At 50.1% G+C, this 26,601-nt stretch overlaps 1 pseudogene; it reads right to left on the minus strand.

Moving 5' to 3' along the window:
• LOC141065400 (large ribosomal subunit protein eL8 pseudogene) overlaps positions 1-24,798 on the minus strand; it is a 179,928-nt pseudogene extending 155,130 nt beyond the window's left edge.
• Between the last annotated feature and the right edge of the window lie 1,803 nt (positions 24,799-26,601).

Genomic DNA, 26,601 nt, shown 5'->3' on the forward strand with positions numbered 1-26,601 from the left:
TAATGTCTATGGATGTAGATGAGAACAGAAGCCCCCGGATGTGGATGTGGGGGGCACATACTTTCTCCATATTAATGTCTATGGATGTAGATGAGGACAGAGAAGCCCCCGTAGGTGGATGTGGGGGGCACATACTTTCCTCCATATTAATGTCTATAGATGTAGGTGAGGACAGTGAAGCCCCCGGAGGTGGATGTGGGGGGCACATACTTTCCTCCATATTAATGTCTATAGATGTAGATGAGGACAGTGAAGCCCCTGGAGGTGGATGTGGGGGGCACATACTTTCCTCCATATTAATGTCTATGGATGTAGATGAGGACAGTGAAGACCCCGGAGGTGGATGTGGGGGGCACATACTTTCCTCCATATTAATGTCTATGGATGTACATGAGAACAGAAGCCCCCGGAGTTGGATGTGGGGGGCACATACTTTCCCCATATTAATGTCTATGGATGTAGATGAGGACAGAGAAGCCCCCGGAGGTGGATGTGGGGGGCACATACTTTCCTCCATATTAATGTCTATGGATGTAGATGAGGACAGTGAAGCCCCAGAGGTGGATGTGGGGGGCACATACTTTCCTCCATATTAATGTCTATGGATGTAGATGAGAACAGAAGCCCCCGGAGGTGTATGTGGGGGCACATACTTTCTCCATATTAATATCTATGGATGTAGATGAAGACAGTGAAGCCCCCGGAGGTGGATGTGGGGGGCACATACTTTCCTCCATATTAATGTCTATGGATGTAGATGAGGACAGAGAAGCCCCCCGGAGGTGGATGTGGGGGGCACATACTTTCCTCCATATTAATGTCTATGGATGTAGATGAGGACAGTGAAGCCCCCGGAGGTGGATGTGGGGGGCACATACTTTCTCCATATTAATATCTATGGATGTAGATGAGGACAGAGAAGCCCCCGGAGGTGGATGTGGGGGGCACATACTTTCTCCATATTAATGTCTATGGATGTAGATGAGGACAGAGAAGCCCCCGGAGGAGGATGTGGGGGGCACATACTTTCTCCATATTAATGTCTATGGATGTAGATGAGGACAGTGAACCCCCCCGGAAGTGGATGTGGGGGGCACATACTTTCTCCATATTAATGTCTATTGATGTAGATGAGGACAGAGAAGCCCCCGGAGGTGGATGTGGGGGGCACATACTTTCCTCCATATTAATGTCTATAGATGTAGATGAGGACAGTGAAGCCCCCGGAGGTGGATGTGGGGGGCACATACTTTCCTCCATATTAATGTCTATAGATGTAGATAAGAACAGTGAACCCCTCGGAGGTGGATGTGGGGGGGCACATACTTTCTCCATATTAATGTCTATGGATGTAGATGAGGACAGAGAAGCCCCCAGAGGTGGATGTGGGGGGCACATACTTTCCTCCATATTAATGTCTATGGATGTAGATGAGAACAGAAGCCCCCGGAGGTGGATGTGGAGGGCACATACTTTCTCCATATTAATGTCTATGGATGTAGATGAGGACAGAGAAGCCCCCGGAGGTGGATGTGGGGGGCACATACTTTCCTCCATATTAATGTCTATGGATGAAGATGAGGACAGTGAAGCCCCCGGAGGTGGATGTGGGGGGCACATACTTTCTCCATATTAATGTCTATGGATGTAGATGAGGACAGAGAAGCCCCCGGAGGTGGATGTGGGGGGCACATACTTTCCTCCATATTAATGTCTATGGATGTAGATGAGGACAGTGAAGCCCCCGGAGGTGGATGTGGGGGGCACATACTTTCTCCATATTAATGTCTATGGATGTAGATGAGGACAGAGAAGCCCCCGGAGGTGGATGTGGGGGGCACATACTTTCCTCCATATTAATGTCTATGGATGTAGATGAGGACAGTGAAGCCCCCGGAGGTGGATGTGGGGGGCACATACTTTCTCCATATTAATGTCTATGGATGTAGATGAGGACAGAGATGCCCCCGGAGGTGGATGTGGGGGGCACATACTTTCCTCCGTATTAATGTCTATGGATGTAGATGAGGACAGTGAAGCCCCCGGAGGTGGATACGGGGGGCACATACTTTCTCCATAATAATATCTATGGATGTAGATGAGGACAGAGAAGCCCCCGGAGGTGGATGTGGGGGGCACATACTTTCTCCATATTAATGTCTATGGATGTAGATGAGGACAGAGAAGCCCCCGGAGGAGGATGTGGGGGGCACATACTTTCTCCATATTAATGTCTATGGATGTAGATGAGGACAGTGAAGCCCCTGGAGGTGGATGTGGGGGGCACATACTTTCTCCATATTAATGTCTATGGATGTAGATGAGGACAGTGAAGCACCCGGAGGTGGATGTGGGGGGCACATACTTTCCTCCATATTAATGTCTATGGATGTAGATGAGGACAGTGAAGCCCCCGGAGTTGGATGTGGGGGGCACAAACTTTCTCCATATTAATGTCTATGGATGTAGATGAGGACAGAGAAGCCCCCGGAGTTGGATGTGGGGGGCACATACTTTCTCCATATTAATGTCTATGGATGTAGATGAGGACAGAGAAGCCCCCGGAGGTGGATGTGGGGGGCACATACTTTCCTCCATATTAATGTCTATGGATGTAGATGAGGACAGTGAAGCCCCCGGAGGTGGATGTGGGGGGCACATACTTTCTCCATATTAATGTCTATTGATGTAGATGAGGACAGAGAAGCCCCCGGAGGTGGATGTGGGGGGCACATACTTTCCTCCATATTAATGTCTATAGATGTAGATGAGGACAGTGAAGCCCCCGGAGGTGGATGTGGGGGGCACATACTTTCCTCCATATTAATGTCTATAGATGTAGATGAGAACAGTGAAGCCCCCGGAGGTGGATGTGGGGGGCACATACTTTCTCCATATTAATGTCTATGGATGTAGATGAGGACAGAGAAGCCCCCAGAGGTGGATGTGGGGGGCACATACTTTCCTCCATATTAATGTCTATGGATGTAGATGAGAACAGAAGCCCCCGGATGTGGATGTGGGGGGCACATACTTTCCTCCATATTAATGTCTATAGATGTAGGTGAGAACAGAAGCCCCCGGATGTGGATGTGGGGGGCATATACTTTCCTCCATATTAATGTTTATAGATGTAGATGAGGACAGTGAAGCCCCCGGAGGTGGATGTGGGGGGCACATACTTTCCTCCATATTAATGTCTATGGATGTAGATGAGGACAGTGAAGCCCCCGGAGGTGGATGTGGGGGGCACATACTTTCCTCCATATTAATGTCTATGGATGTAGATGAGAACAGAAGCCCCCGGAGTTGGATGTGGGGGGCACATACTTTCCCCATATTAATGTCTATGGATGTAGATGAGGACAGTGAAGCCCCAGAGGTGGATGTGGGGGGCACATACTTTCCTCCATATTAATGTCTATGGATGTAGATGAGAACAGAAGCCCCCGGAGGTGTATGTGGGGGGCACATACTTTCTCCATATTAATATCTATGGATGTAGATGAAGACAGTGAAGCCCCCAGAGGTGGATGTGGGGGGCACATACTTTCCTCCATATTAATGTCTATGGATGTAGATGAGGACAGAGAAGCCCCCGGAGGTGGATGTGGGGGGCACATACTTTCTCCATATTAATATCTATGGATGTAGATGAGGACAGAGAAGCCCCCGGAGGTGGATGTGGGGGGCACATACTTTCTCCATATTAATGTCTATGGATGTAGATGAGGACAGAGAAGCCCCCGGAGGAGGATGTGGGGGGCACATACTTTCTCCATATTAATGTCTATGGATGTAGATGAGGACAGTGAACCCCCCCGGAAGTGGATGTGGGGGGCACATACTTTCTCCATATTAATGTCTATTGATGTAGATGAGGACAGAGAAGCCCCCGGAGGTGGATGTGGGGGGCACATACTTTCCTCCATATTAATGTCTATAGATGTAGATGAGGACAGTGAAGCCCCCGGAGGTGGATGTGGGGGGCACATACTTTCCTCCATATTAATGTCTATAGATGTAGATAAGAACAGTGAAGCCCCCGGAGGTGGATGTGGGGGGGCACATACTTTCTCCATATTAATGTCTATGGATGTAGATGAGGACAGAGAAGCCCCCAGAGGTGGATGTGGGGGGCACATACTTTCCTCCATATTAATGTCTATGGATGTAGATGAGAACAGAAGCCCCCGGAGGTGGATGTGGGGGGCACATACTTTCTCCATATTAATGTCTATGGATGTAGATGAGGACAGAGAAGCCCCCGGAGGTGGATGTGGGGGGCACATACTTTCCTCCATATTAATGTCTATGGATGAAGATGAGGACAGTGAAGCCCCCGGAGGTGGATGTGGGGGGCACATACTTTCTCCATATTAATGTCTATGGATGTAGATGAGGACAGAGAAGCCCCCGGAGGTGGATGTGGGGGGCACATACTTTCCTCCATATTAATGTCTATGGATGTAGATGAGGACAGTGAAGCCCCCGGAGGTGGATGTGGGGGGCACATACTTTCTCCATATTAATGTCTATGGATGTAGATGAGGACAGAGAAGCCCCCGGAGGTGGATGTGGGGGGCACATACTTTCCTCCATATTAATGTCTATGGATGTAGATGAGGACAGTGAAGCCCCCGGAGGTGGATGTGGGGGGCACATACTTTCTCCATATTAATGTCTATGGATGTAGATGAGGACAGAGATGCCCCCGGAGGTGGATGTGGGGGGCACATACTTTCCTCCGTATTAATGTCTATGGATGTAGATGAGGACAGTGAAGCCCCCGGAGGTGGATACGGGGGGCACATACTTTCTCCATATTAATATCTATGGATGTAGATGAGGACAGAGAAGCCCCCGGAGGTGGATGTGGGGGGCACATACTTTCCTCCATATTAATGTCTATGGATGTAGATGAGGACAGAGAAGCCCCTGGAGGTGGATGTGGGGGGCACATACTTTCTCCATATTAATGTCTATGGATGTAGATGAGGACAGAGAAGCCCCCGGAGGTGGATGTGGGGGGCACATACTTTCCTCCATATTAATGTCTATGGATGTAGATGAGGACAGAGAAGCCCCCGGAGGATGTGGGGGGCACATACTTTCCTCCATATTAATGTCTATGGATGTAGATGAGGACAGTGAAGCCCCCGGAGGTGGATGTGGGGGGCACATACTTTCCTCCATATTAATGTCTATGGATGTAGATGAGGACAGTGAAGCCCCCGGAGGTGGATGTGGGGTGGCACATACTTTCTCCATATTAATGTCTATGGATGTAGATGAGGACAGTGAAGCCCCCGGAGGTGGATGTGGGGGGCACATACTTTCCTCCATATTAATGTCTATGGATGTAGATGAGGACAGAGAAGCCCCCGGAGGATGTGGGGGGCACATACTTTCCTCCATATTAATGTCTATGGATGTAGATGAGGACAGTGAAGCCCCCGGAGGTGGATGTGGGGGGCACATACTTTCCTCCATATAAATGTCTATGGATGTAGATGAGGACAGTGAAGCCCCCAGAGGTGGATGTGGGGTGGCACATACTTTCTCCATATTAATGTCTATGGATGTAGATGAGGACAGTGAAGCCCCCGGAGGTGGATGTGGGGGGCACATACTTTCCTCCATATTAATGTCTATGGATGTAGATGAGGACAGTGAAGCCCCCGGAGGTGGATGTGGGGGGGGGGCACATACTTTCTCCATATTAATGTCTATGGATGTAGATGAGGACAGAGAAGCCCCTGGAGGTGGATGTGGGGGGCACATACTTTCTTCATATTAATATCTATGGATGTAGATGAAGACAGTGAAGCCCCCGGAGGTGGATGTGGGGGGCACATACTTTCCTCCATATTAATGTCTATGGATGTAGATGAGGACAGAGAAGCCCCCGGAGGTGGATGTGGGGGGCACATACTTCCTCCATATTAATGTCTATGGATGTAGATGAGGACAGAGAAGCCCCCGGAGGTGGATGTGGGGGGCACATACTTTCTCCATATTAATGTCTATGGATGTAGATGAGGACAGAGAAGCCCCTGGAGGTGGATGTGGGGGGCACATACTTTCTCCATATTAATATCTATGGATGTAGATGAAGACAGTGAAGCCCCCGGAGGTGGATGTGGGGGGCACATACTTTCCTCCATATTAATGTCTATGGATGTAGATGAGGACAGAGAAGCCCCCGGAGGTGGATGTGGGGGGGCATATACTTTCCTCCATATTAATGTCTATGGATGTAGATGAGGACAGTGAAGCCCACGGAGGTGGATGTGGGGGGCACATACTTTCTCCATATTAATATCTATGGATGTAGATGAGGACAGAGAAGCCCCCGGAGGTGGATGTGGGGGGCACATACTTTCTCCATATTAATGTCTATGGATGTAGATGAGGACAGAGAAGCCCCCGGAGAAGGATGTGGGGGGCACATACTTTCTCCATATTAATGTCTATGGATGTAGATGAGGACAGTGAATCCCCCCGGAAGTGGATGTGGGGGGCACATACTTTCTCCATATTAATGTCTATTGATGTAGATGAGGACAGAGAAGCCCCCGGAGGTGGATGTGGGGGGCACATACTTTCCTCCATATTAATGTCTATAGATGTAGGTGAGGACAGTGAAGCCCCCGGAGGTGGATGTGGGAGGCACATACTTTCCTCCATATTAATGTCTATAGATGTAGATCAGGACAGTGAAGCCCCCGGAGGTGGATGTGGGGGGCACATACTTTCCTCCATATTAATGTCTATGGATGTAGATGAGGACAGTGAAGCCCCCGGAAGTGGATGTGGGGGGCACATACTTTCCTCCATATTAATGTCTATGGATGTAGATGAGAACAGAAGCCCCTGGAGTTGGATGTGGGGGGCACATACTTTCCCCATATTAATGTCTATGGATGTAGATGAGGACAGAGAAGCCCCCGGAGGTGGATGTGGGGGGCACATACTTTCCTCCATATTAATGTCTATGGATGTAAATGAGGACAGTGAAGCCCCGGAGGTGTATGTGGGGGGCACATACTTTCTCCATATTAATATCTATGGATGTAGATGAAGACAGTGAAGCCCCCGGAGGTGGATGTGGGGGGCACATACTTTCCTCCATATTAATGTCTATGGATGTAGATGAGGACAGAGAAGCCCCCGGAGGTGGATGTGGGGGGCACATACTTCCTCCATATTAATGTCTATGGATGTAGATGAGGACAGAGAAGCCCCCGGAGGTGGATGTGGGGGGCACATACTTTCTCCATATTAATGTCTATGGATGTAGATGAGGACAGAGAAGTCCCCGGAGGTGGATGTGGGGGGCACATACTTTCCTCCATATTAATGTCTATGGATGTAGATGAGGACAGAGAAGCCCCCGGAGGATGTGGGGGGCACATACTTTCCTCCATATTAATGTCTATGGATGTAGATGAGGACAGTGAAGCCCCCGGAGGTGGATGTGGGGGGCACATACTTTCCTCCATATTAATGTCTATGGATGTAGATGAGGACAGTGAAGCCCCCGGAGGTGGATGTGGGGTGGCACATACTTTCTCCATATGAATGTCTATGGATGTAGATGAGGACAGTGAAGCCCCCGGAGGTGGATGTGGGGGGCACATACTTTCCTCCATATTAATGTCTATGGATGTAGATGAGGACAGTGAAGCCCCCGGAGGTGGAAGTGGGGGGGGGGCACATACTTTCTCCATATTAATGTCTATGGATGTAGATGAGGACAGAGAAGCCCCTGGAGGTGGATGTGGGGGGCACATACTTTCTTCATATTAATATCTATGGATGTAGATGAAGACAGTGAAGCCCCCGGAGGTGGATGTGGGGGGCACATACTTTCCTCCATATTAATGTCTATGGATGTAGATGAGGACAGTGAAGCCCCGGAGGTGTATGTGGGGGGCACATACTTTCTCCATATTAATATCTATGGATGTAGATGAAGACAGTGTAGCCCCCGGAGGTGGATGTGGGGGGGCACATACTTTCCTCCATATTAATGTCTATGGATGTAGATGAGGACAGAGAAGCCCACGGAGGTGGTTGTGGGGGGCACATACTTCCTCCATATTAATGTCTATGGATGTAGATGAGGACAGAGAAGCCCCCGGAGGTGGATGTGGGGGGCACATACTTTCTCCATATTAATGTCTATGGATGTAGATGAGGACAGAGAAGTCCCCGGAGGTGGATGTGGGGGGCACATACTTTCCTCCATATTAATGTCTATGGATGTTGATGAGGACAGAGAAGCCCCCGGAGGATGTGGGGGGCACATACTTTCCTCCATATTAATGTCTATGGATGTAGATGAGGACAGTGAAGCCCCCGGAGGTGGATGTGGGGTGGCACATACTTTCTCCATATTAATGTCTATGGATGTAGATGAGGACAGTGAAGCCCCCGGAGGTGGATGTGGGGGGCACATACTTTCCTCCATATTAATGTCTATGGATGTAGATGAGGACAGTGAAGCCCCGGGAGGTGGAAGTGGGGGGGGGCACATACTTTCTCCATATTAATGTCTATGGATGTAGATGAGGACAGAGAAGCCCCTGGAGGTGGATGTGGGGGGCACATACTTTCTTCATATTAATATCTATGGATGTAGATGAAGACAGTGAAGCCCCCGGAGGTGGATGTGGGGGGCACATACTTTCCTCCATATTAATGTCTATGGATGTAGATGAGGACAGAGAAGCCCCCGGAGGTGGATGTGGGGGGCACATACTTCCTCCATATTAATGTCTATGGATGTAGATGAGGACAGAGAAGCCCCCGGAGGTGGATGTGGGGTGCACATACTTTCTCCATATTAATGTCTATGGATGTAGATGAGGACAGAGAAGCCCCTGGAGGTGGATGTGGGGGGCACATACTTTCTCCATATTAATATCTATGGATGTAGATGAAGACAGTGAAGCCCCCGGAGGTGGATGTGGGGGGCACATACTTTCCTCCATATTAATGTCTATGGATGTAGATGAGGACAGAGAAGCCCCCGGAGGTGGATGTGGGGGGAACATACTTTCCTCCATATTAATGTCTATGGATGTAGATGAGAACAGTGAAGCCCCCGGAGGTGGATGTGGGGGGCACATACTTTCTCCATATTAATATCTATGGATGTAGATGAGGACAGAGAAGCCCCCGGAGGTGGATGTGGGGGGCACATACTTTCTACATATTAATGTCTATGGATGTAGGTGAGGACAGAGAAGCCCCCGGAGGAGGATGTGGGGGGCACATACTTTCTCCATATTAATGTCTATGGATGTAGATGAGGACAGTGAACCCCCCCGGAAGTGGATGTGGGGGGCACATACTTTCTCCATATTAATGTCTATGGATGTAGATGAGGACAGAGAAGCCCCCGGAGGTGGATGTGGGGGGCACATACTTTCCTCCATATTAATGTCTATAGATGTAGGTGAGGACAGTGAAGCCCCCGGAGGTGGATGTGGGGGGCACATACTTTCCTCCATATTAATGTCTATAGATGTAGATGAGGACAGTGAAGCCCCCGTAGGTGGATGTGGGGGGCACATACTTTCCTCCATATTAATGTCTATGGATGTAGATGAGGACAGTGAAGACCCCGGAGGTGGATGTGGGGGGCACATACTTTCCTCCATATTAATGTCTATGGATGTAGATGAGAACAGAAGCCCCCGGAGTTGGATGTGGGGAGCACATACTTTCCCCATATTAATGTCTATGGATGTAGATGAGGACAGAGAAGCCCCCGGAGGTGGATGTGGGGGGCACACACTTTCCTCCATATTAATGTCGATGGATGTAGATGAGGACAGTGAAGCCCCCGGAGGTGGATGTGGGGGGCACATACTTTCCTCCATATAAATGTCTATGGATGTAGATGAGGACAGTGAAGCCCCCAGAGGTGGATGTGGGGTGGCACATACTTTCTCCATATTAATGTCTATGGATGTAGATGAGGACAGTGAAGCCCCCGGAGGTGGATGTGGGGGGCACATACTTTCCTCCATATTAATGTCTATGGATGTAGATGAGGACAGTGAAGCCCCCGGAGGTGGATGTCGGGGGGGGCACATACTTTCTCCATATTAATGTCTATGGATGTAGATGAGGACAGAGAAGCCCCTGGAGGTGGATGTGGGGGGCACATACTTTCTTCATATTAATATCTATGGATGTAGATGAAGACAGTGAAGCCCCCGGAGGTGGATGTGGGGGGCACATACTTTCCTCCATATTAATGTCTATGGATGTAGATGAGGACAGAGAAGCCCCCGGAGGTGGATGTGGGGGGCACATACTTCCTCCATATTAATGTCTATGGATGTAGATGAGGACAGAGAAGCCCCCGGAGGTGGATGTGGGGGGCACATACTTTCTCCATATTAATGTCTATGGATGTAGATGAGGACAGAGAAGCCCCTGGAGGTGGATGTGGGGGGCACATACTTTCTCCATATTAATATCTATGGATGTAGATGAAGACAGTGAAGCCCCCGGAGGTGGATGTGGGGGGCACATACTTTCCTCCATATTAATGTCTATGGATGTAGATGAGGACAGAGAAGCCCCCGGAGGTGGATGTGGGGGGGCATATACTTTCCTCCATATTAAAGTCTATGGATGTAGATGAGGACAGTGAAGCCCCCGGAGGTGGATGTGGGGGGCACATACTTTCTCCATATTAATATCTATGGATGTAGATGAGGACAGAGAAGCCCCCGGAGGTGGATGTGGGGGGCACATACTTTCTCCATATTAATGTCTATGGATGTAGTTGAGGAAAGAGAAGCCCCCGGAGAAGGATGTGGGGGGCACATACTTTCTCCATATTAATGTCTATGGATGTAGATGAGGACAGTGAATCCCCCCGGAAGTGGATGTGGGGGGCACATACTTTCTCCATATTAATGTCTATGGATGTAGATAAGGACAGAGAAGCCCCCGGAGGTGGATGTGGGGGGCACATACTTTCCTCCATATTAATGTCTATAGATGTAGGTGAGGACAGTGAAGCCCCCGGAGGTGGATGTGGGGGGCACATACTTTCCTCCATATTAATGTCTATAGATGTAGATGAGGACAGTGAAGCCCCCGGAGGTGGATGTGGGGGGCACATACTTTCCTCCATATTAATGTCTATGGATGTAGATGAGGACAGTGAAGCCCCCGGAGGTGGATGTGGGGGGCACATACTTTCCTCCATATTAATGTCTATGGATGTAGATGAGAACAGAAGCCCCCGGAGTTGGATGTGGGGGGCACATACTTTCCCCATATTAATGTCTATGGATGTAGATGAGGACAGAGAAGCCCCCGGAGGTGGATGTGGGGGGCACATACTTTCCTCCATATTAATGTCTATGGATGTAGATGAGGACAGTGAAGCCCCGGAGGTGTATGTGGGGGGCACATACTTTCTCCATATTAATATCTATGGATGTAGATGAAGACAGTGAAGCCCCCGGAGGTGGATGTGGGGGGCACATACTTTCCTCCATATTAATGTCTATGGATGTAGATGAGGACAGAGAATCCCCCGGAGGTGGATGTGGGGGGCACATACTTCCTCCATATTAATGTCTATGGATGTAGATGAGGACAGAGAAGCCCCCGGAGGTGGATGTGGGGGGCACATACTTTCTCCATATTAATGTCTATGGATGTAGATGAGGACAGAGAAGTCCCCGGAGGTGGATGTGGGGGGCACATACTTTCCTCCATATTAATGTCTATGGATGTAGATGAGGACAGAGAAGCCCCCGGAGGATGTGGGGGGCACATACTTTCCTCCATATTAATGTCTATGGATGTAGATGAGGACAGTGAAGCCCCCGGAGGTGGATGTGGGGGGCACATACTTTCCTCCATATTAATGTCTATGGATGTAGATGAGGACAGTGAAGCCCCCGGAGGTGGATGTGGGGTGGCACATACTTTCTCCATATTAATGTCTATGGATGTAGATGAAGACAGTGAAGCCCCCGGAGGTGGATGTGGGGGGCACATACTTTCCTCCATATTAATGTCTATGGATGTAGATGAGGACAGTGAAGCCCCCGGAGGTGGAAGTGGGGGGGGGCACATACTTTCTCCATATTAATGTCTATGGATGTAGATGAGGACAGAGAAGCCCCTGGAGGTGGATGTGGGGGGCACATACTTTCTTCATATTAATATCTATGGATGTAGATGAAGACAGTGAAGCCCCCGGAGGTGGATGTGGGGGGCACATACTTTCCTCCATATTAATGTCTATGGATGTAGATGAGGACAGTGAAGCCCCGGAGGTGTATGTGGGGGGCACATACTTTCTCCTTATTAATATCTATGGATGTAGATGAAGACAGTGAAGCCCCCGGAGGTGGATGTGGGGGGCACATACTTTCCTCCATATTAATGTCTATGGATGTAGATGAGGACAGAGAAGCCCCCGGAGGTGGATGTGGGGGGCACATACTTCCTCCATATTAATGTCTATGGATGTAGATGAGGACAGAGAAGCCCCCGGAGGTGGATGTGGGGGGCACATACTTTCTCCATATTAATGTCTATGGATGTAGATGAGGACAGAGAAGTCCCCAGAGGTGGATGTGGGGGGCACATACTTTCCTCCATATTAATGTCTATGGATGTAGATGAGGACAGTGAAGCCCCCGGAGGTGGATGTGGGGGGCACATACTTTCCTCCATATTAATGTCTATGGATGTAGATGAGGACAGTGAAGCCCCCGGAGGTGGAAGTGGGGGGGGCACATACTTTCTCCATATTAATGTCTATGGATGTAGATGAGGACAGAGAAGCCCCTGGAGGTGGATGTGGGGGGCACATACTTTCTTCATATTAATATCTATGGATGTAGATGAAGACAGTGAAGCCCCCGGAGGTGGATGTGGGGGGCACATACTTTCCTCCATATTAATGTCTATGGATGTAGATGAGGACAGAGAAGCCCCCGGAGGTGGATGTGGGGGGCACATACTTCCTCCATATTAATGTCTATGGATGTAGATGAGGACAGAGAAGCCCCCGGAGGTGGATGTGGGGTGCACATACTTTCTCCATATTAATGTCTATGGATGTAGATGAGGACAGAGAAGCCCCTGGAGGTGGATGTGGGGGGCACATACTTTCTCCATATTAATATCTATGGATGTAGATGAAGACAGTGAAGCCCCCGGAGGTGGATGTGGGGGGCACATACTTTCCTCCATATTAATGTCTATGGATGTAGATGAGGACAGAGAAGCCCCCGGAGGTGGATGTGGGGGGAACATACTTTCCTCCATATTAATGTCTATGGATGTAGATGAGGAGAGTGAAGCCCCCGGAGGTGGATGTGGGGGGCACATACTTTCTCCATATTAATATCTATGGATGTAGATGAGGACAGAGAAGCCCCCGGAGGTGGATGTGGGGGGCACATACTTTCTCCATATTAATGTCTATGGATGTAGGTGAGGACAGAGAAGCCCCCGGAGGAGGATGTGGGGGGCACATACTTTCTCCATATTAATGTCTATGGATGTAGATGAGGACAGTGAACCCCCCCGGAAGTGGATGTGGGGGGCACATACTTTCTCCATATTAATGTCTATTGATGTAGATGAGGACAGAGAAGCCCCCGGAGGTGGATGTGGGGGGCACATACTTTCCTCCATATTAATGTCTATAGATGTAGATGAGGACAGTGAAGCCCCCGGAGGTGGATGTGGGGGGCACATACTTTCCTCCATATTAATGTCTATGGATGTAGATGAGGACAGTGAAGCCCCCGGAGGTGGATGTGGGGGGCACATACTTTCCTCCATATTAATGTCTATGGATGTAGATGAGAACAGAAGCCCCCGGAGTTGGATGTGGGGGGCACATACTTTCCCCATATTAATGTCTATGGATGTAGATGAGGACAGAGAAGCCCCCGGAGGTGGATGTGGGGGGCACATACTTTCCTCCATATTAATGTCTATGGATGTAGATGAGGACAGTGAAGCCCCAGAGGTGGATGTGGGGGGCACATACTTTCCTCCATATTAATGTCTATGGATGTAGATGAGAACAGAAGCCCCCGGAGGTGTATGTGGGGGGCACATACTTTCTCCATATTAATATCTATGGATGTAGATGAAGACAGTGAAGCCCCCGGAGGTGGATGTGGGGGGCACATTCTTTCCTCCATATTAATGTCTATGGATGTAGATGAGGACAGAGAAGCCCCCGGAGGTGGATGTGGGGGGCACATACTTTCCTCCATATTAATGTCTATGGATGTAGATGAGGACAGTGAAGCCCCCGGAGGTGGATGTGGGGGGCACATACTTTCTCCATATTAATATCTATGGATGTAGATGAGGACAGAGAAGCCCCCGGAGGTGGATGTGGGGGGCACATACTTTCTCCATATTAATGTCTATGGATGTAGATGAGGACAGAGAAGCCCCCGGAGGAGGATGTGGGGGGCACATACTTTCTCCATATTAATGTCTATGGATGTAGATGAGGACAGTGAACCCCCCCGGAAGTGGATGTGGGGGGCACATACTTTCTCCATATTAATGTCTATTGATGTAGATGAGGACAGAGAAGCCCCCGGAGGTGGATGTGGGGGGCACATACTTTCCTCCATATTAATGTCTATAGATGTAGATGAGGACAGTGAAGCCCCCGGAGGTGTATGTGGGGGGCACATACTTTCCTCCATATTAATGTCTATAGATGTAGATGAGAACAGTGAAGCCCCCGGAGGTGGATGTGGGGGGCACATACTTTCTCCATATTAATGTCTATGGATGTAGATGAGGACAGAGAAGCCCCCAGAGGTGGATGTGGGGGGCACATACTTTCCTCCATATTAATGTCTATGGATGTAGATGAGAACAGAAGCCCCCGGATGTGGATGTGGGGGGCACATACTTTCTCCATATTAATGTCTATGGATGTAGATGAGGACAGAGAAGCCCCCGTAGGTGGATGTGGGGGGCACATACTTTCCTCCATATTAATGTCTATAGATGTAGGTGAGGACAGTGAAGCCCCCGGAGGTGGATGTGGGGGGCACATACTTTCCTCCATATTAATGTCTATAGATGTAGATGAGGACAGTGAAGCCCCCGGAGGTGGATGTGGGGGGCACATACTTTCCTCCATATTAATGTCTATGGATGTAGATGAGGACAGTGAAGACCCCGGAGGTGGATGTGGGGGGCACATACTTTCCTCCATATTAATGTCTATGGATATACATGAGAACAGAAGCCCCCGGAGTTGGATGTGGGGGGCACATACTTTCCCCATATTAATGTCTATGGATGTAGATGAGGACAGAGAAGCCCCCGGAGGTGGATGTGGGGGGCACATACTTTCCTCCATATTAATGTCTATGGATGTAGATGAGGACAGTGAAGCCCCAGAGGTGGATGTGGGGGGCACATACTTTCCTCCATATTAATGTCTATGGATGTAGATGAGAACAGAAGCCCCCGGAGGTGTATGTGGGGGCACATACTTTCTCCATATTAATATCTATGGATGTAGATGAAGACAGTGAAGCCCCCGGAGGTGGATGTGGGGGGCACATACTTTCCTCCATATTAATGTCTATGGATGTAGATGAGGACAGAGAAGCCCCCCGGAGGTGGATGTGGGGGGCACATACTTTCCTCCATATTAATGTCTATGGATGTAGATGAGGACAGTGAAGCCCCCGGAGGTGGATGTGGGGGGCACATACTTTCTCCATATTAATATCTATGGATGTAGATGAGGACAGAGAAGCCCCCGGAGGTGGATGTGGGGGGCACATACTTTCTCCATATTAATGTCTATGGATGTAGATGAGGACAGAGAAGCCCCCGGAGGAGGATGTGGGGGGCACATACTTTCTCCATATTAATGTCTATGGATGTAGATGAGGACAGTGAACCCCCCCGGAAGTGGATGTGGGGGGCACATACTTTCTCCATATTAATGTCTATTGATGTAGATGAGGACAGAGAAGCCCCCGGAGGTGGATGTGGGGGGCACATACTTTCCTCCATATTAATGTCTATAGATGTAGATGAGGACAGTGAAGCCCCCGGAGGTGGATGTGGGGGGCACATACTTTCCTCCATATTAATGTCTATAGATGTAGATAAGAACAGTGAACCCCTCGGAGGTGGATGTGGGGGGGCACATACTTTCTCCATATTAATGTCTATGGATGTAGATGAGGACAGAGAAGCCCCCAGAGGTGGATGTGGGGGGCACATACTTTCCTCCATATTAATGTCTATGGATGTAGATGAGAACAGAAGCCCCCGGAGGTGGATGTGGGGGGCACATACTTTCTCCATATTAATGTCTATGGATGTAGATGAGGACAGAGAAGCCCCCGGAGGTGGATGTGGGGGGCACATACTTTCCTCCATATTAATGTCTATGGATGAAGATGAGGACAGTGAAGCCCCCGGAGGTGGATGTGGGGGGCACATACTTTCTCCATATTAATGTCTATGGATGTAGATGAGGACAGAGAAGCCCCCGGAGGTGGATGTGGGGGGCACATACTTTCCTCCATATTAATGTCTATGGATGTAGATGAGGACAGTGAAGCCCCCGGAGGTGGATGTGGGGGGCACATACTTTCTCCATATTAATGTCTATGGATGTAGATGAGGACAGAGAAGCCCCCGGAGGTGGATGTGGGGGGCACATACTTTCCTCCATATTAATGTCTATGGATGTAGATGAGGACAGTGAAGCCCCCGGAGGTGGATGTGGGGGGCACATACTTTCTCCATATTAATGTCTATGGATGTAGATGAGGACAGAGATGCCCCCGGAGGTGGATGTGGGGGGCACATACTTTCCTCCGTATTAATGTCTATGGATGTAGATGAGGACAGTGAAGCCCCCGGAGGTGGATACGGGGGGCACATACTTTCTCCATAATAATATCTATGGATGTAGATGAGGACAGAGAAGCCCCCGGAGGTGGATGTGGGGGGCACATACTTTCTCCATATTAATGTCTATGGATGTAGATGAGGACAGAGAAGCCCCCGGAGGAGGATGTGGGGGGCACATACTTTCTCCATATTAATGTCTATGGATGTAGATGAGGACAGTGAAGCCCCTGGAGGTGGATGTGGGGGGCACATACTTTCTCCATATTAATGTCTATGGATGTAGATGAGGACAGTGAAGCCCCTGGAGGTGGATGTGGGGGGCACATACTTTCTCCATATTAATGTCTATGGATGTAGATGAGGACAGTGAAGCCCCCGGAGGTGGATGTGGGGGGCACATACTTTCCTCCATATTAATGTCTATGGATGTAGATGAGGACAGTGAAGCCCCCGGAGTTGGATGTGGGGGGCACAAACTTTCTCCATATTAATGTCTATGGATGTAGATGAGGACAGAGAAGCCCCCGGAGGTGGATGTGGGGGGCACATACTTTCTCCATATTAATGTCTATGGATGTAGATGAGGACAGAGAAGCCCCCGGAGGTGGATGTGGGGGGCACATACTTTCCTCCATATTAATGTCTATGGATGTAGATGAGGACAGTGAAGCCCCCGGAGGTGGATGTGGGGGGCACATACTTTCTCCATATTAATGTCTATTGATGTAGATGAGGACAGAGAAGCCCCCGGAGGTGGATGTGGGGGGCACATACTTTCCTCCATATTAATGTCTATAGATGTAGATGAGGACAGTGAAGCCCCCGGAGGTGGATGTGGGGGGCACATACTTTCCTCCATATTAATGTCTATAGATGTAGATGAGAACAGTGAAGCCCCCGGAGGTGGATGTGGGGGGCACATACTTTCTCCATATTAATGTCTATGGATGTAGATGAGGACAGAGAAGCCCCCAGAGGTGGATGTGGGGGGCACATACTTTCCTCCATATTAATGTCTATGGATGTAGATGAGAACAGAAGCCCCCGGATGTGGATGTGGGGGGCACATACTTTCCTCCATATTAATGTCTATAGATGTAGGTGAGAACAGAAGCCCCCGGATGTGGATGTGGGGGGCACATACTTTCCTCCATATTAATGTTTATAGATGTAGATGAGGACAGTGAAGCCCCCGGAGGTGGATGTGGGGGGCACATACTTTCCTCCATATTAATGTCTATGGATGTAGATGAGGACAGTGAAGCCCCCGGAGGTGGATGTGGGGGGCACATACTTTCCTCCATATTAATGTCTATGGATGTAGATGAGAACAGAAGCCCCCGGAGTTGGATGTGGGGGGCACATACTTTCCCCATATTAATGTCTATGGATGTAGATGAGGACAGTGAAGCCCCAGAGGTGGATGTGGGGGGCACATACTTTCCTCCATATTAATGTCTATGGATGTAGATGAGAACAGAAGCCCCCGGAGGTGTATGTGGGGGGCACATACTTTCTCCATATTAATATCTATGGATGTAGATGAAGACAGTGAAGCCCCCGGAGGTGGATGTGGGGGGCACATACTTTCCTCCATATTAATGTCTATGGATGTAGATGAGGACAGAGAAGCCCCCGGAGGTGGATGTGGGGGGCACATACTTTCCTCCATATTAATGTCTATGGATGTAGATGAGGACAGTGAAGCCCCCGGAGGTGGATGTGGGGGGCACATACTTTCTCCATATTAATATCTATGGATGTAGATAAGGACAGAGAAGCCCCCGGAGGTGGATGTGGGGGGCACATACTTTCTCCATATTAATGTCTATGGATGTAGATGAGGACAGAGAAGCCCCCGGAGGAGGATGTGGGGGGCACATACTTTCTCCATATTAATGTCTATGGATGTAGATGAGGACAGTGAACCCCCCCGGAAGTGGATGTGGGGGGCACATACTTTCTCCATATTAATGTCTATTGATGTAGATGAGGACAGAGAAGCCCCCGGAGGTGGATGTGGGGGGCACATACTTTCCTCCATATTAATGTCTATAGATGTAGATGAGGACAGTGAAGCCCCCGGAGGTGGATGTGGGGGGCACATACTTTCCTCCATATTAATGTCTATAGATGTAGATAAGAACAGTGAAGCCCCCGGAGGTGGATGTGGGGGGGCACATACTTTCTCCATATTAATGTCTATGGATGTAGATGAGGACAGAGAAGCCCCCAGAGGTGGATGTGGGGGGCACATACTTTCCTCCATATTAATGTCTATGGATGTAGATGAGAACAGAAGCCCCCGGAGGTGGATGTGGGGGGCACATACTTTCTCCATATTAATGTCTATGGATGTAGATGAGGACAGAGAAGCCCCCGGAGGTGGATGTGGGGGGCACATACTTTCCTCCATATTAATGTCTATGGATGAAGATGAGGACAGTGAAGCCCCCGGAGGTGGATGTGGGGGGCACATACTTTCTCCATATTAATGTCTATGGATGTAGATGAGGACAGAGAAGCCCCCGGAGGTGGATGTGGGGGGCACATACTTTCCTCCATATTAATGTCTATGGATGTAGATGAGGACAGTGAAGCCCCCGGAGGTGGATGTGGGGGGCACATACTTTCTCCATATTAATGTCTATGGATGTAGATGAGGACAGAGAAGCCCCCGGAGGTGGATGTGGGGGGCACATACTTTCCTCCATATTAATGTCTATGGATGTAGATGAGGACAGTGAAGCCCCCGGAGGTGGATGTGGGGGGCACATACTTTCTCCATATTAATGTCTATGGATGTAGATGAGGACAGAGATGCCCCCGGAGGTGGATGTGGGGGGCACATACTTTCCTCCGTATTAATGTCTATGGATGTAGATGAGGACAGTGAAGCCCCCGGAGGTGGATACGGGGGGCACATACTTTCTCCATATTAATATCTATGGATGTAGATGAGGACAGAGAAGCCCCCGGAGGTGGATGTGGGGGGCACATACTTTCTCCATATTAATGTCTATGGATGTAGATGAGGACAGAGAAGCCCCCGGAGGAGGATGTGGGGGGCACATACTTTCTCCATATTAATGTCTATGGATGTAGATGAGGACAGTGAAGCCCCTGGAGGTGGATGTGGGGGGCACATACTTTCTCCATATTAATGTCTATGGATGTAGATGAGGACAGTGAAGCCCCTGGAGGTGGATATGGGGGGCACATACTTTCTCCATATTAATGTCTATGGATGTAGATGAGGACAGTGAAGCCCCCGGAGGTGGATGTGGGGGGCACATACTTTCCTCCATATTAATGTCTATGGATGTAGATGAGGACAGTGAAGCCCCCGGAGTTGAATGTGGGGGGCACAAACTTTCTCCATATTAATGTCTATGGATGTAGATGAGGACAGAGAAACCCCCGGAGGTGGATGTGGGGGGCACATACTTTCTCCATATTAATGTCTATGGATGTAGATGAGGACAGAGAAGCCCACGGAGGTGGATGTGGGGGGCACATACTTTCTCCATATTAATGTCTATGGATGTAGATGAGGACAGAGAAGCCCCCGGAGGTGGATGTGGGGGGCACATACTTTCCTCCATATTAATGTCTATGGATGTAGATGAGGACAGTGAACCCCCCGGAGGTGGATGTGGGGGGCACATACTTTCTCCATATTAATGTCTATGGATGTACATGAGGACAGAGAAGCCCCCGGAGGTGGATGTGGGGGGCACATACTTTCTCCATATTAATGTCTATGGATGTAGATGAGGACAGAGAAGCCCCCGGAGGTGGATGTGGGGGGCACATACTTTCCTCCATATTAATGTCTATGGATGTAGATGAGGACAGTGAAGCCCCCGGAGGTGGATGTGGGGGGCACATACTTTCTCCATATTAATGTCTATGGATGTAGATGAGGACAGAGAAGCCCCCGGAGGTGGATGTGGGGGGCACATACTTTCTCCATATTAATGTCTATGGATGTAGATGAGGACAGTGAAGCCCCCGGAGGTGGATGTGGGGGGCACATACTTTCCTCCATATTAATGTCTATGGATGTAGATGAGGACAGAGAAACCCCCGGAGGTGGATGTGGGGGGCACATACTTTCTCCATATTAATGTCTATGGATGTAGATGAGGACAGAGAAGCCCCCGGAGGTGGATGTGGGGGGCACATACTTTCTCCATATTAATGTCTATGGATGTAGATGAGGACAGAGAAGCCCCCGGAGGTGGATGTGGGGGGCACATACTTTCCTCCATATTAATGTCTATGGATGTAGATGAGGACAGTGAAGCCCCCGGAGGTGGATGTGGGGGGCACATACTTTCTCCATATTAATGTCTATGGATGTAGATGAGGACAGAGAAGCCCCCGGAGGTGGATGTGGGGGGCACATACTTTCTCCATATTAATGTCTATGGATGTAGATGAGGACAGTGAAGCCCCCGGAGGTGGATGTGGGGGGCACATACTTTTCTCCATATTAATGTCTATGGATGTAGATGAGGACAGAGAAGCCCCCGGAGGTGGATGTGGGGGGCACATACTTTCCTCCATATTAATGTCTATGGATGTAGATGAGGACAGAGAAGCACCCGGAGGTGAATGTGGGGGGGCATATACTTTCTCCATATTAATGTCTATGGATGTAGATGAGGACAGAGAAGCCCCCGGAGGTGGATGTGGGGGGCACATACTTTCCTCCATATTAATGTCTATGGATGTAGATGAGGACAGAGAAGACCCCGGAGGTGGATGTGGGGGGCACATACTTTCCTCCATATTAATGTCTATGGATGTAGATGAGGACAGTGAAGCCCCCGGAGGTGGATGTGGGGGGGCACATACTTTCCTCCATATTAATGTCTATGGATGTAGATGAGGACAGTGAAGCCCCCGGAGGTGGATGTGGGGGGCACATACTTTCCTCCATATTAATGTGTATGGATGTAGATGAGGACAGTGAAGCCCCCGGAGGTGGATGTGGGGGGCACATACTTTCCTCCATATTAATGTCTATGGATGTAGATGAGGACAGTGAAGCCCCCGGAGGTGGATGTGGGGGGCACATACTTTCCTCCATATTAATGTCTATGGATGTAGATGAGGACAGAGAAGCCCAGGGAGGTGGATGTGGGGGGCACATACTTTCCTCCATATTAATGTCTATGGATGTAGATGAGGACAGTGAAGCCCCCGGAGGTGGATGTGGGGGGCACATACTTTCTCCATATTAATGTCTATGGATGTAGATGAGGACAGAGAAGCCCCCGGAGGTGGATGTGGGGGGCACATACTTTCTCCATATTAATGTGTATGGATGTATATGAGGACAGTGAAGCCCCCGGAGGTGGATGTGGGGGGCACATACTTTCCTCCATATTAATGTCTATGGATGTAGATGAGGACAGAGAAGCCCCCGGAGGTGGATGTGGGGGGCACATACTTTCTCCATATTAATGTGTTTGGATGTAGATGAGGTCAGTGAAGCCCCCGGAGGTGGATGTGGGGGGCACATACTTTCCTCCATATTAATGTCTATGGATGTAGATGAAGACAGTGAAGCCCCCGGAGGTGGATGTGGAGGGCACATACTTTTCTTCCTATAGTGTCTCTTCTATACAGGACCCCGTCATATAGACAGAGCCTTTGTGGAGATAGACGGTGGTGTTGTAATGGCTTCCTGTGTCTGATCCTTACGGCTGAACATCACGTCCCCTGCACGTGACCATGTGTGTCGGTGCCCCACACTTCTGCCCTCAGGCACACCTACAGTACATCCACAGTATCACATCTGCTTGTGGTCCGTGGGCTGAGCTGGCCAATGCCCGAGTCCGCCCACCTCTTCATACATATTTGCAGTCTTGGCAGGCAATGGTAAGAGACCGCCGGGGTCGCTGTGACCATCTGCCACTTTGAGGGTCCTCAACCTGAGACGTCTCTCTTTTTCTGTACCAAGTTACTGATTGTATAATTTCTACAGCGTTCTCTGCACAGACTCATCATGGACGGGTGACGCCTCGGCCCCACTGTGACTGGGGAAAGGACAAAACCACAGCAATAACCTCGGGGCCACAGACTGAGAAGTGACAGTGACTCCATGTAATCCAGGCCGCGGTCTCTGTGCCCAGATCAGAAGTCCGTGACATGTGCTGTATATCCAAGGCTCGGACCCCAGGGACTGGGGGATTACTATGCTCAGCGAGGATTCAGATGGATGAAGAGTCCTGTGATTGCATGTCAGATATGGAGGGATGCAGAACATCGCTGGACATGGTGACTCCTCACTGGCCGATCGCGCAGTGCAATGACCTCAAGGTCCAGCGTCAGTAAGTAAAGGATTGTGCTGGAAATTAGCCGAATCCCTCTAGGCACTAAGCGTCTCTGTCTTCATAGTCTGTGGCCAAGTGCATATATACAAACATGTCCTCTGTGACATCCACGACCCGACCGAGGCTGCGGCCGAACTCTACAACCTTCAGCAGTAGATATGGACCGTGTCTCCAGGGTGAGTGACATCATGGTGGACCCTGAGTGTGGGAATAAAGCAGATGTTGGCCTCAGGATCACCCGGGAGGCAGGAATAGAAGGGAGGAAGCTGTGGCCTCATCCCTGCTCCTTTGTCCACATCTTCTGCTCCATGATCCTCTATGTGTTTATCTGTTACTTGGAGCTCAGTCCAGGAAACACACAGAGGGACGGATACAGCAGACCGCGAGATGATTCATGGCCATCATCCGTCTGTGACAGATGTGGTAACCTTACGAGGATGAGATCCTAGGATTTATATCCACTCGCTACTCAGCAGTATCTGTGTATTGTTCCATTGTGCACGGGCCATCCTGTGAGAAGTGCGGGGCAGGAAACACATGGACACCGATGTCCTCACCTCAGTCCTTGGCCTCCATCACTACAATGGAGGAGAGCTATCACTAAGTGTCCACACGAGCTGCCTAGACACATTCCTGGGAAGCCGCCAGGCAGATGTGGGCAGCCACTCACCTGACTGATCCTAGGAATGAACATGGGTGGTTGGTTGAGTCCTGTATTATGGAGAATCAGGGTCATCAGGTGCTTATGGCTGCTCCACATAGAGGACACCATGCATGAAGGGTTTGGCTCTGTAGTTTGGTGGCACAGTACGGCCGACACTTATGTGTAAGGTGTTTGCAGCATCCACCATCCCTGTAAGCTTGCCACATCTGGCTCCCCTCCTGATCCCACACTTACACCCCCTTCTCTCCGCCACGGCCCAGTGCTGCTCATTCTCTGTATTATGAGGGACTGCCCTAAATTTCTCTCCTTATAATGAGGTGATGGCTGCAACCCCCGTGATCCTCCGCATTCTGGGAGCCCATGATCTGGATACAGATGAGGCGCCTCCTATCTCTGGCCAGAATCAGATTTGTCCTAATATCTTTCCCATCCCTCACATCGACCACAAGAATCGTCCGGCTTCAGACTCTGGCAGCATTGTCTCACTGTAACATATTAGGGGAGCAGAATATTCCAGACAAAATCCATCAGAGAAAAGGCAGCAGAATGTTCAGATCAAGGTCTGTGGCTAATGTCTAAAGCAGAGGCTCTATGGACACGTCACTGCTCCCTGCACATCCATCATCTCCAACCTCTGGACACCAGCTATCTCCGTCCTCTGCACACCAGCTACCTCTGTCCTCTGCATGTGCAACATATCCATCCTCTGCACACCGGCCATCTCCGTCCTCTGCACACCGGCCATTCCCGTCCTCTGCGAAACAACATCCCAGTCCTCTGCACACCGAACATCTCCGTCCTCTGCACACCGGCCATCTCCGTCCTCTGCACACTGGCCATCTCCGTCCTCTGCATACCGGCCATCTCCGTCCTCTACACACCGGCCATCTCCGTCCTCTGCACACCGGCCATCTCCGTCCTCTGCACACTGGCCATCTCCGTCCTCTACACACCGGCCATCTCCGTCCTCTACACACCGGCCATCTCCGTCCTCTGCACACCGGCCATCTCCGTCCTCTGCACACCGGCCATCTCTGTCCTCTGCACACCCATGTGGGGGAAACGGAGGGGGGGCGGCGAGCGCCCAGGTCCGCTAGCCGGAACTGCATGGACCAGCGGGCGTCCTGCCGATCGCCCGCTCTCCCAGTAATGTGATCATAACACTACTCAGACAATCCAGGGTGAGGGTAAAACAATGTGGCAATGCTTTATTGACCCACAAAACAGGCAGACAAAATGGAAGGGATAAACTCTTTCAGCGATAATTTATGAAATACATTTGGAATGCGATAAGATGGAGGGAGTTTTAATCTGAAAGCCACTGGATTAACTACCTCCAAAATCTCATATGGACCAATAAACTTTGGATACATCTTGGCTGATGGCATTTTCAATTTAATATTTTTGGAAGAAAGCCAGCCCTTATCACCAACTCTGAATACGGGACCCCCTGAACGTTTCCTATCGGACTTCCGTTTCCGGTGACTCTGGGCTACCTCAATATTTCTGTGAACCTCTCTCCAGACATCCCCCAGTTTTTGTATAGCAACCTCTACTCCCTCGAGAATTCACCAAAATGAGGATGAAAACCATAATTACAGAAAAATGTTGAGGTTCCAGTAGACTGGTTAACCCGACTGTTAAAGGCGAATTCAGCAAGAGGTAAGAATGAGGACCAGTCCTCCTGCTGAGCCGTAACAAAACACCTTAGAATTTGCTCCAACGACTGATTTGTCCTCTCCATCTGACCGTTGGTTTCAGGATGGTAAGCAAAGGAAAACGACAGGTCAATCCCCAATCTCTTCCAAAACTTCTTTCCAGAATTGAGAGACAAACTGCACCCCCCATCAGATATAATGTTCAAAGGAATGCCATGGAATCTCATCACTTGATTGATGAATAACCTGGAAAGTGTCTCCGCATTAGGAAACCCTGATAATGGAACAAAGTGAGGTTGTTTACTGAATCGGTCAACCACCACCCAAATAACAGTTTATCGGTCGTCCATGACAGCACCACCTGAGAGAGGGGATCCGCCCTTCAGGAACAGGAAACCTACAGATACAAAAGGGCGGCACCTCTCCCACGCATCAGTTGGTTTCCTGTTCCTATAGGACGGGACTTCCTACAGATGGTCCATCATGGAGTCGTCGAGGGATTCCCAGGCCGGCTGACCGACCCAGGTAGCGGGGGGGTCTCCTACCTCGGTCAAGCTCGGGTCCCTGGATGCGCCACGGTGGGGCCGGGTAGGTCACCACGACAGTGGTTGGAGCAGGCGGAGCAGAGGGTCCGGTGGACAGCCGTCTCCATAGGGCCGGCACAAGGTAAGTATGACCCCTGGAACCCCTCCTGTTGCATTCACCCGGTCTCCGCTTGCTCCTCTCTCTCTCTCTCCCTCTCTTGCCGGGGGCTGGTGGTCGCGCCTGTTCGGCGGGCGCAGGTCGGCGCATGTGGGGGCGGCGGGCATTCCGGAGCCGTGCCGGCTCCTTTCCGCGCGCTCCCGCGGCCTTGATCGCGCGGCGGAAGTGACGCAGCGGAAGGGGCGGGGCCGGGAACGCCGAAACCGGAAGTCGGGTGCCGGCCGGCTTTCCGGGATGCGCCGCCGGTGCTCAGCGGTCTGGGGCGGCCCGCGGCCCCGGGGGGGGCGGGGGGGGAGACGGAGCATGT

This window comes from Dendrobates tinctorius, unplaced genomic scaffold (genome assembly GCF_039654945.1).
Source record: "Dendrobates tinctorius isolate UK_male_01 unplaced genomic scaffold, ASM3965494v1 ptg000251l, whole genome shotgun sequence".
Taxonomy (NCBI): domain Eukaryota; kingdom Metazoa; phylum Chordata; class Amphibia; order Anura; family Dendrobatidae; genus Dendrobates; species Dendrobates tinctorius.